Raw genomic sequence first — 12,167 nt, 5'->3', positions numbered from 1 at the left:
GAAAGGCAAAGGTAGAAAATAGTGTTTTGGAAGTCATCAGCCTAGAGAGATATGTGAAGGCACAGGATTGGATGAGATTATCTGGGGAGAGAGCATGGTTGGAAAAGAGGAGAAGGCTGAGGAGAGACCCTGGCACCCTTCAACGGCCAGCCATCCGGTGGCATTGGAGGAGGAGACAGCCATTGAGGTAGGGTGTGATGGTAGCTCTATCAGAGAAGTCTAGAAAATGTTTCAATAAGGCAGTCAGTGGTTAACTGAGCCAAACGCTGCTGAGAGACCACGTAAGAGGGGGACGCGATACCCGACCTTTGGATGTGACATGATGGTGGGCACGGGGGTCTTCGAAAGGGCCGTTTCAGAAGGATAGTAGAGCTGAAAGCCAGATTGCAGTAGGCTGAGGAGAGAAAGCAGACCCAGTGAGGAAATCTATAGAAAGTGTTTGGGTCAGAGCCTCTGCCCTCTGTTGGACTTCTCTCTACCCTCACCCCTCTCTTACCCAGAAGAAGAAGGTCTGTGTTTGTGATGTACAGGGGGAGGGGCAGGGGGCAGGGGGCAGGGGGAGGGGCAGAGAGAGAAAGAGAGAGAATCCCAAGCAGACCCCACGCTCTCAGTACAGAGCCCGACATGGGGCCTGAACCCATGATCCACAAGATCATGACCGAAGCCGAAGTCGGCCGCCCAACCAACTGAGCCATCCTGGCGCCCAAGAAATTGCATTATCAAACCGGCCGCTGCTCAGTGCGGCTGACTGTGCCATCCTGGGGGGCTTGTCCTCTAAGACGTTATATGACCTGCGCTCAGGACGGTCCAGCAGGGAGAAGTGGGAAAGAGGCAACCCCTTGGTCAGGGGTTCACCTCAAGGGACGTCAAGTCTCACTCTCTTTTGGTGGTGCCAGCTGGGCTCCCGTCAACAGGGAAGTCCTAGAGAAGAAGGAGAGAAGGGGGCTGGACCCAAGGCGACCCATGGTATGGTCACACCAGTTCCACATCACTTGTGTCTACAAAAGAGTGATTGCTGCTTTGGCGGCTGGAAAAGTGACAGAGGGTGCCCAGAAGGTCTGAAGTGGTGCCTACGAGTCATCTGATATGTCACCTGAATAATAGTCTGGACGTCACTTTATCAATTTTTTTAATGTTTTGATTGATTGATTGATTGATTGATTGAGAGAGACAGAGTGTGAGTGGGGGAGGGGCGGAGGGAGAGGGGGACACAGAATCTGAAGCAGGTTCCAGGCTCTGAGCTGTCAGCAGAGTCTGAAGTGGGGCTCAAACTCACAAACCACAAGATCATGACCTGAGCTGAAGTCGGACCCTTAAACGACTGAGCCACCCAGGCAGCCCTGGACGGTCACTTTAAAAAAACATAATAATTAGGGGCTCCTGGGTGGTGCAGTCATTTAAGTGTCCAGCTCCTGATTCAGCTCAGGTCATGATCTCGGGTTTGTGAGTTCGAGGCCCCCATAGGGCTCTGTGTTGATGGTGGGGAGCCTGCTGGGATACTTTCTCTCCCACCTTCTCTCTGCCCCTCCCCCGCTTATGTGCACTCTCTCCTGTGCGCCCTCTCTCACTCTCAAAATAAATAAACTAAAAAAAAAAAAAAAAACATAATAATTAGAAATATCCATAACACCTCATGTCTTCAAGAGAACTAAACCAAGATAGGTATTCAAGGATGTTTACAGCAGCACTGTTTGTAATGGGGGCGGGGGAGGGTGGGAATCAAAATCCAGAACCCAAACTGGGAGGGCACCTGGCTCGCTCAGTCAGTAGAGCACGTGACTCTTGATTGCAGGGTTGTGAGTTTGAGCCCCACATTGGGTGTAGAAATTACTTAAAAGTAAAACCTTAAGAAATAATAACGATAAATAAAAAAAATCTTTTTAAAAACTGGGAAAAACCATTCAATGGGAACTCATTAATAAAATTGTATTCAATAAAATAAAAATATATGCCCTTATTATTATTTTTTAAAGTTTTAAACGTTTTTATTTATTTCTGAGAGAGAGAGAGCAGGGTAGGGGCACAGAGAGAGGGAGACAGAGGATCTGAAGCAGGCTCTGCACTGAGAACGGAGAGCCCGATGCGGGGTTCACAAACCGTGAGCTCATGACCTGAGCGGAAGTTGGACACTCAACCGACTGAGCCACCCAGGCGCCCCTGTGCACTTTAAATATAATACAGTGTTTGTCAATCAGTCTCCAACAAAGTCAGGGTGAAAAAAGAAAAAGAATAAAAAAATGTAAAATTTAAAAACCTGAAGATAACCATTTGGTCAATGGGGGACTGTTTAATAAATGATGGCATTTAATACCTTAAAAATCTATGCATCCAGGGGCACCTGGGTGGTTAAGCATCTGACTCTTGATTTCAACTCGGATCATGATCTCGAGGTTGAGTCAGGCTCTGTATGGGGTGTGGAGCCTGCTTGGGATTCTCTTTCTCTCTCTCTCTCTCTCTCTCTCTCTGTCTCTCTCTCTCTCTCTCTGTCTCTCTCTCTCTCCCCTCCCCCCCCCTTTCTCTCTCTCTCTCAGAAAAAATAAACATTAAAAAAAGAAAAGAAACCAGGGCACCTGGGTGGTTCAGTTGGTTAAATGTCTGACTTCGGCTCAGGTCATGATGTCACAGTTCGTGAGTTCGAGCCCCGGGTTGGAGTCTGGGCTGATGGTTCAGTGCCTGGAGCCTGTTTCGGATTCTGTGTCTCCCTCTCTCTCTGCCCCTCCCCCGCTCCTGCTCTGTCTCCTTCTGTCTCTCAAAAATAAGTAATCATTAAAAAAAAAAAAGAGAGAATGCTTTTCAGAGAAAGAGCACTTGAATATAATATTGGCCAATGTTTTCCTCATCATAAAACCTGTCGTGAGCATTCACAAATAGCATGGGAACTTAAAAACCAGGAAGGAAATGAATGATAGTTATCTCATGGGAAGGAACACAACTTCCTCACAAAGACATGAATGATATACATTCACTTGTAGTTGTGTCCCACACAACTCCTTCCTGACAACTGAGTATACTTAGAATAACTTCAAGGAGTGGATAATTTGCCTGAATATATCAGCAAACATTCAATAGTGGTTGGAGTTTAGCAAATTATTTTACCAACGTGATGTATCTAAAAAACCAGAGAAGTACATATATGATTAAACACTTAATTTCAAGGTTTGGGGGGGGGGGGGTGGGGGGAAAGTCCAGGCCACAAATGAAGTTGTTAAACATCAAAATTAGAAAAAGAGTCTCTCTCTTCGGAGAGAAAAGAAGCTGCCTCTCCAGAAGGACTTTACCGGATCATCTGCGTTTTCTCGGTTAATTTTTCTATAGGCCAAGCCTGGCCTCTGGCCTTAGAGGCCCACGGGCTCTGTGTTTCCAGCTCACGGAGCAGATCTGTCTTTCAGAGACGGATGTCCATTATCCGTCCATGGTAATACTTGTGTATAAAACCACAGCAACCATTTACTTCTTCCTGAGAAGACATTTCACGGTCATCCAAGAAAACACCTCATCAACCCTTCCTCTCTCCTGGTTGATGAACATACACGATGTCAGAAAAAGTATTTAAAACTTGGAAATGGATAAAAGAGATTACTGGGCTTTGTCTCAGTGCAGTGGCTGAGCTTGACTCTGTATTGTCTGGGCTATTTAATAATTCTGTAGGAGCAGAGATTAACTTAGAGATTTTTGTTCACTGAAGACGGAAGTGATACCTGTCCGGCCAAAAGATAAGACACTCAACACATTACGATGCCTGGGCCTGTTCTACACAAACCATTTTTGTATCACGCACATTTTTTTTTGTTACGTTTATTTATTTATTTTTGAGAGAGAGCACTCACACGAGAGCAGGAGAGGGGCAGAGAGAGAGGGAGAGAGACTCCAAGTGGGCTCCGTATTGTCAAAGTGGCCCGACTCGGGGCTCGAACACAGGCACGAACCTGAGCCAAAAACAAAGGGTTATACGCTTAACCCACTGAGCCACCTGGGCGCCCCCGATTTTATTCTTAAATATCCTTTTGGAGTGGTTTTATTGTCATTTATTTTTAAAGTTTATTTTTATTTATTTATTTTTTTTAGACAGGCAGAGAGAGAATGAAAGAGAAGACCCCAAGCAGGTTCCCTGCTGTCAGCACGGAGCCCAAACGCCGCTGGGCCCAAACCCACCAACCCTGAGATCATGACCTGAGTCGAAATCAAGAGTCTGATGCTTCACTGATGAATCACCCAGGTGCCCCCCCCCCCCCCCCCCCGCCGCCGCCTTTGAACTGGTTTTAAAATTTTACTGGTTCTCAGGGGCACCTGGGTGGCTCGGTTGAGCGTCAGAGTTTAGCTCAGGTCATGATCTCGCGGTTCGTGAGTTCGAGCCCAGCATCAGGGTCTGTGCTGACGGCTCGGAGCCTGGAGCCTGTTTCGGATGCTGTGTCTCCCTCTCTCTCTGCCCCTCCCCTGCTCGTGCTCTGTCTCTCCCTGTCTCTCAAAAATGAAGAGACGTCCACAAAATTAAAAAAATTTTTTTACTGGTTCTCTTATTCATTACTTGTAAGTTGAATCCAATCTTTGATGTACATATTTTATATTTACATGAGCCATGTTTTTACCTTTCTAAAAAAATTAAGGTGACATTAGCAAAACAGAAGTAACCATTCCAGAGGCCCTGGCTGGCTCAGTTGGTGGAGCATTTGACTCTTGATCTTGAGGTTGTGGGTTTGAGCCCCGTGTTGTGTGTAGAGATACTTCAACATTAAATCTTTATGGGGCACTTCCGTGGCTCAGTCAGTTAAGCATCTGACTTCAGCTCAGGTCATGATCTCATGGTTCATGAGTTCAAGCCCTGCATCGGGTTTTCCACTGTCAATCCAGAGCCCGATTTGGATCCTCTGTCCCCTCTTCCTCTTTTCCCCTCCCCTGGTTGCACTGTCTCTCTGTCTCTCTCAAAATAAATAAACTTTAAAAATAAATAAAATCTTTAAAAAAAAAGAATTAACCATTTTAAAATGAAAAATTCAGTGGAATTTAGCACATCCACAGTATTGTATAACCATCATATCTACCTAGCTCATAAACATTTTTATCGTTCCAAAATAAAATTCCTTACCCATTAAACAGTTATTTAAAAAATTTTTAGGGGCGCCTGGGTGGCGCAGTCGGTTAAGCGTCCGACTTCAGCCAGGTCACGATCTCGCGCTCCGTGAGTTCGAGCCCCGCGTCGGGCTCTGGGCTGATGGCTCAGAGCCTGGAGCCTGTTTCCGATTCTGTGTCTCCCTCTCTCTCTGCCCCCCCCCCGTTCATGCTCTGTCTCTCTCTGTCCCAAAAAAAAAAAATAAATAAACGTTGGGGAAAAAAAATTTAAAAATAAAAAAAAAATAAAAAATTTTTAATGTTTATTTTTGAGAGAGAGACAGTATGAGGAGGGAAGGGGCAGAGAGAGAGATGGAGACACAGAATCTGAAGCAGGCTCCAGGCCCCGAGCTGTCAGCACAAAGCCTGATGTGGGGCTTGAACTCACAAACTGGGAGATCATGACCTGAGCCGAAGTTGGACGCTTAACCAACTGAGCCACTCAGGTGCCCCAACAATTATTTTAATTCTTCCCCTACACCTTCCCAGTCCCTGGAAATCATCATTTACTTTGTTTCTCTTGGATTTACATATTCTGGATATTTCATATAAATAGATTCATACCGTGTGTGATCTTTTGTGTCTGACTTTTCACTTGGCATGTTTTAAGGTTCATCCTCACTGTAGCATAGATCAGCATGATTTTTCATGGCTAAATAACATTCTATGGTATGGATATGCCACCATTTACTTATCCATCCATACTCTGATGGCCATGTGGGTAGTTTCTACCTTTCGACTATTGCAAATAGTGCTGCTATGAATATTCCCTTGCAAGTATTTGAACACTGTTTTCACTGTTCTCTTGGGGATATACCTAGGAGTAGAATTGCTGGGTCATATGGTTTTATTTATTTTTATTTTTATTTTTATTTATTTAAGTAGGCTTCATGCCCAGCACGAAGCCCAACATGGGACTTGAACTCACGACCCCCAGGTCAAGACCCGGGACCAAGAGACGTTGGTCCCCAGAGCTGAGACCAAGAGTCTGACACTTACCTGACTGAGCCCCCCAGGAGCCCCTGTTATTCTGGGTTTTTTTTTAATTTATTTTTTTTTAATGTTTATTTATTTTTGAGACAGAGACAGAGCATGAGCAGGGGAGGGCAGAGAGAGAGACACACACAGAACCCGAAGTAGGCTCCAGGCTCTGAGCTGTCAGCAGAGTCCAACGTGGGGCTCGAACTCATGAACCATGGGATCATGATCTGAGCCGACATGGGACGCTTAATCCACTGAGCCGCCCAGGCTCTTTGTTCAAGTTTTCGAGGAGCCACGAAACCGTTTTCCACACGACTGAACCATTTTACATTCAATCTTACCTTTTTTTTTTTATATGAAATTTATTGACAAATTGGTTTCCATACAACACCCAGTGCTCATCTCAAAAGGTGCCCTCCTCAATACCTATCACCCACCCTCTCCTCCCTCCCATCCCCCATCAACCCCCAGTTTGTTCTCAGTTTTCAACAGTCTCTTATGCTTTGGCTCTCTCGCACTCTAACCTCTTTTTTTTTTTTCCTTCCCCTCCCCCATGGGTTCCTGTTTAAGTTTCTCAGGATCCACATAAGAGTGAAACCATATGGTATCTGTCTTTCTCTGTATGGCTTATTTCACTTAGCATCACACTCTCCAGTTCCATCCACGTTGCTACAAAAGGCCAGATTTCATTTTTTCTCATTGCTACGTAATATTCCATTGTGTATATAAACCACAATTTCTTTATCCATTCATCAGTTGATGGACATTTAGGCTCTTTCCATAATTTGGCTATTGTTGAGAGTGCTGCTATGAACATTGGGGTACAAGTGGCCCTATGCATCAGTACTCCTGTATCCCTTGGATAAATTCCTAGCAGTGCTATTGCTGGGTCATAGGGTAGGTCTATTTTTAATTTTCTGAGGAACCTCCACACTGCTTTCCAGAGCGGCTGCACCAATTTGCATTCCCACCAACAGTGCAAGAGGGTTCCCGTTTCTCCACATCCTCTCCAGCATCTATAGTCTCCTGATTTGTTCATTTTGGCCACTCTGACTGGCGTGAGGTGATACCTGAGTGTGGTTTTGATTTGTATTTCTCTGATAAGGAGTGACGCTGAACATCTTTTCATGTGCCTGTTGGCCATCCGGATGTCTTCTTTAGAGAAGTGTCTATTCATGTTTTCTGCCCATTTCTTCACTGGGTTATTTGTTTTTCGGGTGTGGAGTTTGGTGAGCTCTTTATAGATTTTAGATACTAGCCCTTTGTCCGATATGTCATTTGCGAATATCTTTTCCCATTCCATTGGTTGCCTTTTAGTTTTGTTGGTTGTTTCCTTTGCTGTGCAGAAGCTTTTTATCTTCATGAGGTCCCAGTAATTCACTTTTGCTTTTAATTCCCTTGCCTTTGGGGATGTGTCGAGTAAGAGATTGCTACGGCTGAGGTCAGAGAGGTCTTTTCCTGCTTTCTCCTCTAAGGTTTTGATGGTTTCCTGTCTCACATTTAGGTCCTTTATCCATTTTGAGTTTATTTTTGTGAATGGTGTGAGAAAGTGGTCTAATTTCAACCTTCTGCATGTTGCTGTCCAGTTCTCCCAGCACCATTTGTTAAAGAGGCTGTCTTTTTTTCCATTGGATGTTCTTTCCTGCTTTGTCAAAGATGAGTTGGCCATACGTTTGTGGGTCTAGTTCTGGAGTTTCTATTCTATTCCATTGGTCTATGTGTCTGTTTTTGTGCCAATACCATGCTGTCTTGATGATGACAGCTTTGTAGTAGAGGCTAAAGTCTGGGATTGTGATGCCTCCTGCTTTGGTCTTCTTCTTCAAAATTCCTTTGGCTATTCGGGGCCTTTTGTGGTTCCATATGAATTTTAGGATGGCTTGTTCTAGTTTCGAGAAGAATGCTGGTGCAATTTTGATTGGGATTGCATTGAATGTGTAGATAGCTTTGGGTAGTATTGACATTTTGACAATATTTATTTTTCCAATCCATGAGCAGGGAATGTCTTTCCATTTCTTTAAATCTTCTTCAATTACCTTCATAAGCTTTCTATAGTTTTCAGCATACAGATCCTTTACATCTTTGGTTAGATTTATTCCTAGGTATTTTATGCTTCTTGGTGCAATTGTGAATGGGATCAGTTTCTTTATTTGTCTTTCTGTTGGTTCATTGTTAGTGTATAAGAATGCAACTGATTTCTGTACATTGATTTTGTATCCTGCAACTTTGCTGAATTCCTGTATCAGTTCTAGCAGACTTTTGGTGGAGTCTATCGGATTTTCCATGTATAATATCATGTCATCTGCAAAAAGCGAAAGCTTGACTTCATCTTTGCCAATTTTGATGCCTTTGATTTCCTTTTGTTGTCTGATTGCTGATGCTAGAACTTCCAGCACTATGTTAAACAACAGCGGTGAGAGTGGGCATCCCTGTCGTGTTCCTGATCTCAGGGAAAAAGCTCTCAGTTTTTCCCCGTTGAGGATGATGTTAGCTGTGGGCTTTTCATAAATGGCTTTTATGATCTTTAAGTATGTTCCTTCTATCCCGACTTTCTCAAGGGTTTTTATTAAGAAAGGGTGCTGGATTTTGTCAAAGGCCTTTTCTGCATCGATTGACAGGATCATATGGTTCTTCTCTTTTTTTTTTTTGTTAATGTGATGTATCACGTTGATTGATTTGCGAATGTTGAACCAGCCCTGCATCCCAGGAATGAATCCCACTTGATCATGGTGAATAATTCTTTTTATATGCCGTTGAATTCGATTTGCTAGTATCTTATTGAGAATTTTTGCATCCATATTCATCAGGGATATTGGCCTGTAGTTCTCTTTTTTTACTGGGTCTCTGTCTGGTTTAGGAATCAAAGTAATACTGGCTTCATAGAATGAGTCTGGAAGTTTTCCTTCCCTTTCTATTTCTTGGAATAGCTTGAGAAGGATAGGTATTATCTCTGCTTTAAACGTCTGGTAGAACTCCCCTGGGAAGCCATCTGGTCCTGGACTCTTATTTGTTGGGAGATTTTTGATAACCGATTCAATTTCTTCGCTGGTTATGGGTCTGTTCAAGCTTTCTATTTCCTCCTGATTGAGTTTTGGAAGTGTGTGGGTGTTCAGGAATTTGTCCATTTCTTCCAGGTTGTCCAATTTGTTGGCATATAATTTTTCATAGTATTCCCTGATAATTGTTTGTATCTCTGAGGGATTGGTTGTAATAATTCCATTTTCATTCATGATTTTATCTATTTGGGTCATCTCCCTTTTCTTTTTGAGAAGCCTGGCTAGAGGTTTGTCAATTTTGTTTATTTTTTCAAAAAACCAACTCTTGGTTTCGTTGATCTGCTCTACAGTTTTTTTTTAGATTCTATATTGTTTATTTCTGCTCTGATCTTTATTATTTCTCTTCTTCTGCTGGGTTTAGGCTGCCTTTGCTGTTCTGCTTCTAGTTCCTTTAGGTGTGCTGTTAGATTTTGTATTTGGGATTTTTCTTGTTTCTTGAGATAGGCCTGGATTGCAATGTATTTTCCTCTCAGGACTGCCTTCGCTGCGTCCCAAAGCGTTTGGATTGTTGTATTTTCATTTTCGTTTGTTTCCATATATTTTTTAATTTCTTCTCTAATTGCCTGGTTGACCCACTCATTCGTTAGTAGGGTGTTCTTTAACCTCCATGCTTTTGGAGGTTTTCCAGACTTTTTTCTGTGGTTGATTTCAAGCTTCATAGCATTGTGGTCTGAAAGTATGCATGGTATAGTTTCAATTCTTGTAAACTTATGAAGGGCTGTTTTGTGACCCAGTATATGATCTATCTTGGGGAATGTTCCATGTGCACTCGAGAAGAAAGTATATTCTGTTGCTTTGGGATGCAGAGTTCTAAATATATCTGTCAAGTCCATCTGATCCAATGTCTCATTCAGGGCCCTTGTTTCTTTATTGACCGTGTGTCTAGATGATCTATCCATTTCTGTAAGTGGGGTGTTAAAGTCCCCTGCAATTACCACATTCTTATCGATAAGGTTGCTTATGTTTATGAGTAATTGTTTTATATATTTGGGGGCTCCGGTATTCGGCGCATAGACATTTATAATTGTTAGCTCTTCCTGATGGATAGACCCTGTAACTATTATATAATGTCCTTCTTCATCTCTTGTTAAAGCCTTTAATTTAAAGTCTAGTTTGTCTGATATAAGTATGGCTACTCCAGCTTTCTTTTGGCTTCCAGTTGCATGATAAATAGTTCTCCATCCCCTTACTCTCAATCTAAAGGTGTCCTCAGGTCTAAAATGAGTCTCTTGTAGACAGCAAATAGATGGGTCTTGTTTTTTTTATCCATTCTGATACCCTATGTCTTTTGTTGGCGCATTTAATCCATTTACATTCAGTGTTATTATAGAAAGATACGGGTTTAGAGACATTGTGATGTCTGTATGTTTTATGCTTGTAGTGATGCCTCTGGGACTTTGTCTCACAGGGTCCCCCTTAGGATCTCTTGTAGGGCTGGTTTAGTGGTGACAAATTCCTTCAGTTTTTGTTTGTTTGGGAAGACCTTTATCTCTCCTTCTATTCTAAATGACAGACTTGCTGGATAAAGGATTCTCGGCTGCATATTTTTTCTGTCTAGCACCCTGAAAATCTTGTGCCAATTCTTTCTGGCCTGCCAAGTTTCAAAAGAGAGATCAGTCACGAGTCTTATAGGGCTCCCTTTATATGTGAGGGCACGTTTACCCCTTGCTGCTTTCAGAATTTTCTCTTTATCCTTGTATTTTGCCAGTTTCACTATGATATGCCGTGCAGAAGGTCGATTCAAGTTACGTCTGAAGGGAGTTCTCTGTGCCTCTTGGATTTCAATGCCTTTTTCCTTCCCCAGTTCAGGGAAGTTCTCAGCTATTATTTCTTCAAGTACCCCTTCAGCACCTTTCCCTCTCTCTTCCTCCTCTGGGATACCAATTATGCGTATATTATTTCTTTTTAGTGTATCACTTAGTTCTCTAATTTTCCCCTCATACTCCTGGATTTTTTTATCTCTCTTTTTCTCAGCTTCCTCTTTTTCCATAACTTTATCTTCTAGTTCACCTATTCTCTCCTCTGCCTCTTCAATCCGAGCCGTGGCGGTTTCCATTTTGTTTTGCATTTCATTTAAAGCGTTTTTCAGCTCCTCGTGACTGTTCCTTAGTCCCTTGATCTCTGTAGCAAGAGATTCTCTGCTGTCTTGTATACTGTTTTCAAGCCCAGCGATTAATTTTATGACTATTATTCTAAATTCACTTTCTGTTATATTATTTAAATCCTTTTTGATCAGCTCATTAGCTGTTGTTATTTCCTGGAGATTCTTCTGAGGGGAATTCTTCCGCTTGGTCATTTTGGATAGTCCCTGGCGTGGTGAGGACCTGCAGGGCACTTCCCCTGTGCTGTGGTGTATAACTGGAGTTGGTGGGCGGGGCCGCAGTCCGACCTGATGTCTGCCCCCAGCCCACCGCTAGGGCCACAGTCAGACTGGTGTGTGCCTTCTCTTCCCCTCTCCTAGGGGCGGGATTCACTGTGGGGTGGTGTGGCTCGTCTGGGCTACTTGCACCCTGCCAGGCTTGTGATGCTGGGGATCTGGCGTATTAGCTGGGGTGGGTAGGCAAGGTGCACGGGGGCAGGAGGGGAAGGCTTAGCTCGCTTCTCCTTAGGTGATCCACTTCAGGAGGGGCCCTGTGGCAGCGGGAGGGAGTCAGATCCGCTGCCGGAGGTTTGGCTCCGCCGAAGCGCAGAGTTGGGTGTTTGCGCGGAGCGAGCAAGTTCCCTGGCAGGAACCGGTTCCCTTTGGGATTTCGGCTGGGGGATGGGCGGGGGAGATGGCGCTGGCGAGCGCCTTTGTTCCCCACCAAACTGAGCTCTGTTGTCAGGGGGCTCAGCAGCTCTCCCTCCCTTTGTCCTCCAGCCTTCCCGCTTTCCGAGCAGAGCTGTTAACTTATGACCTCCCAGACACTAAGTCGCGCTTGCTGTCGGAACACAGTCCGTCAGGCCCCTCCGCTTTTGCAAGCCAGAATCGGGGGCTCTGCTTGGCCGGCGAGCCGCCCCTCCGCCCCGGCTCCCTCCCGCCAGTCC

The sequence above is a fragment of the Prionailurus viverrinus genome, chromosome E1 (assembly GCF_022837055.1).
Source record: "Prionailurus viverrinus isolate Anna chromosome E1, UM_Priviv_1.0, whole genome shotgun sequence".
Classification (NCBI taxonomy): Eukaryota; Metazoa; Chordata; class Mammalia; order Carnivora; family Felidae; genus Prionailurus; species Prionailurus viverrinus.
Note: the sequence above shows the minus strand (reverse complement) of the source record.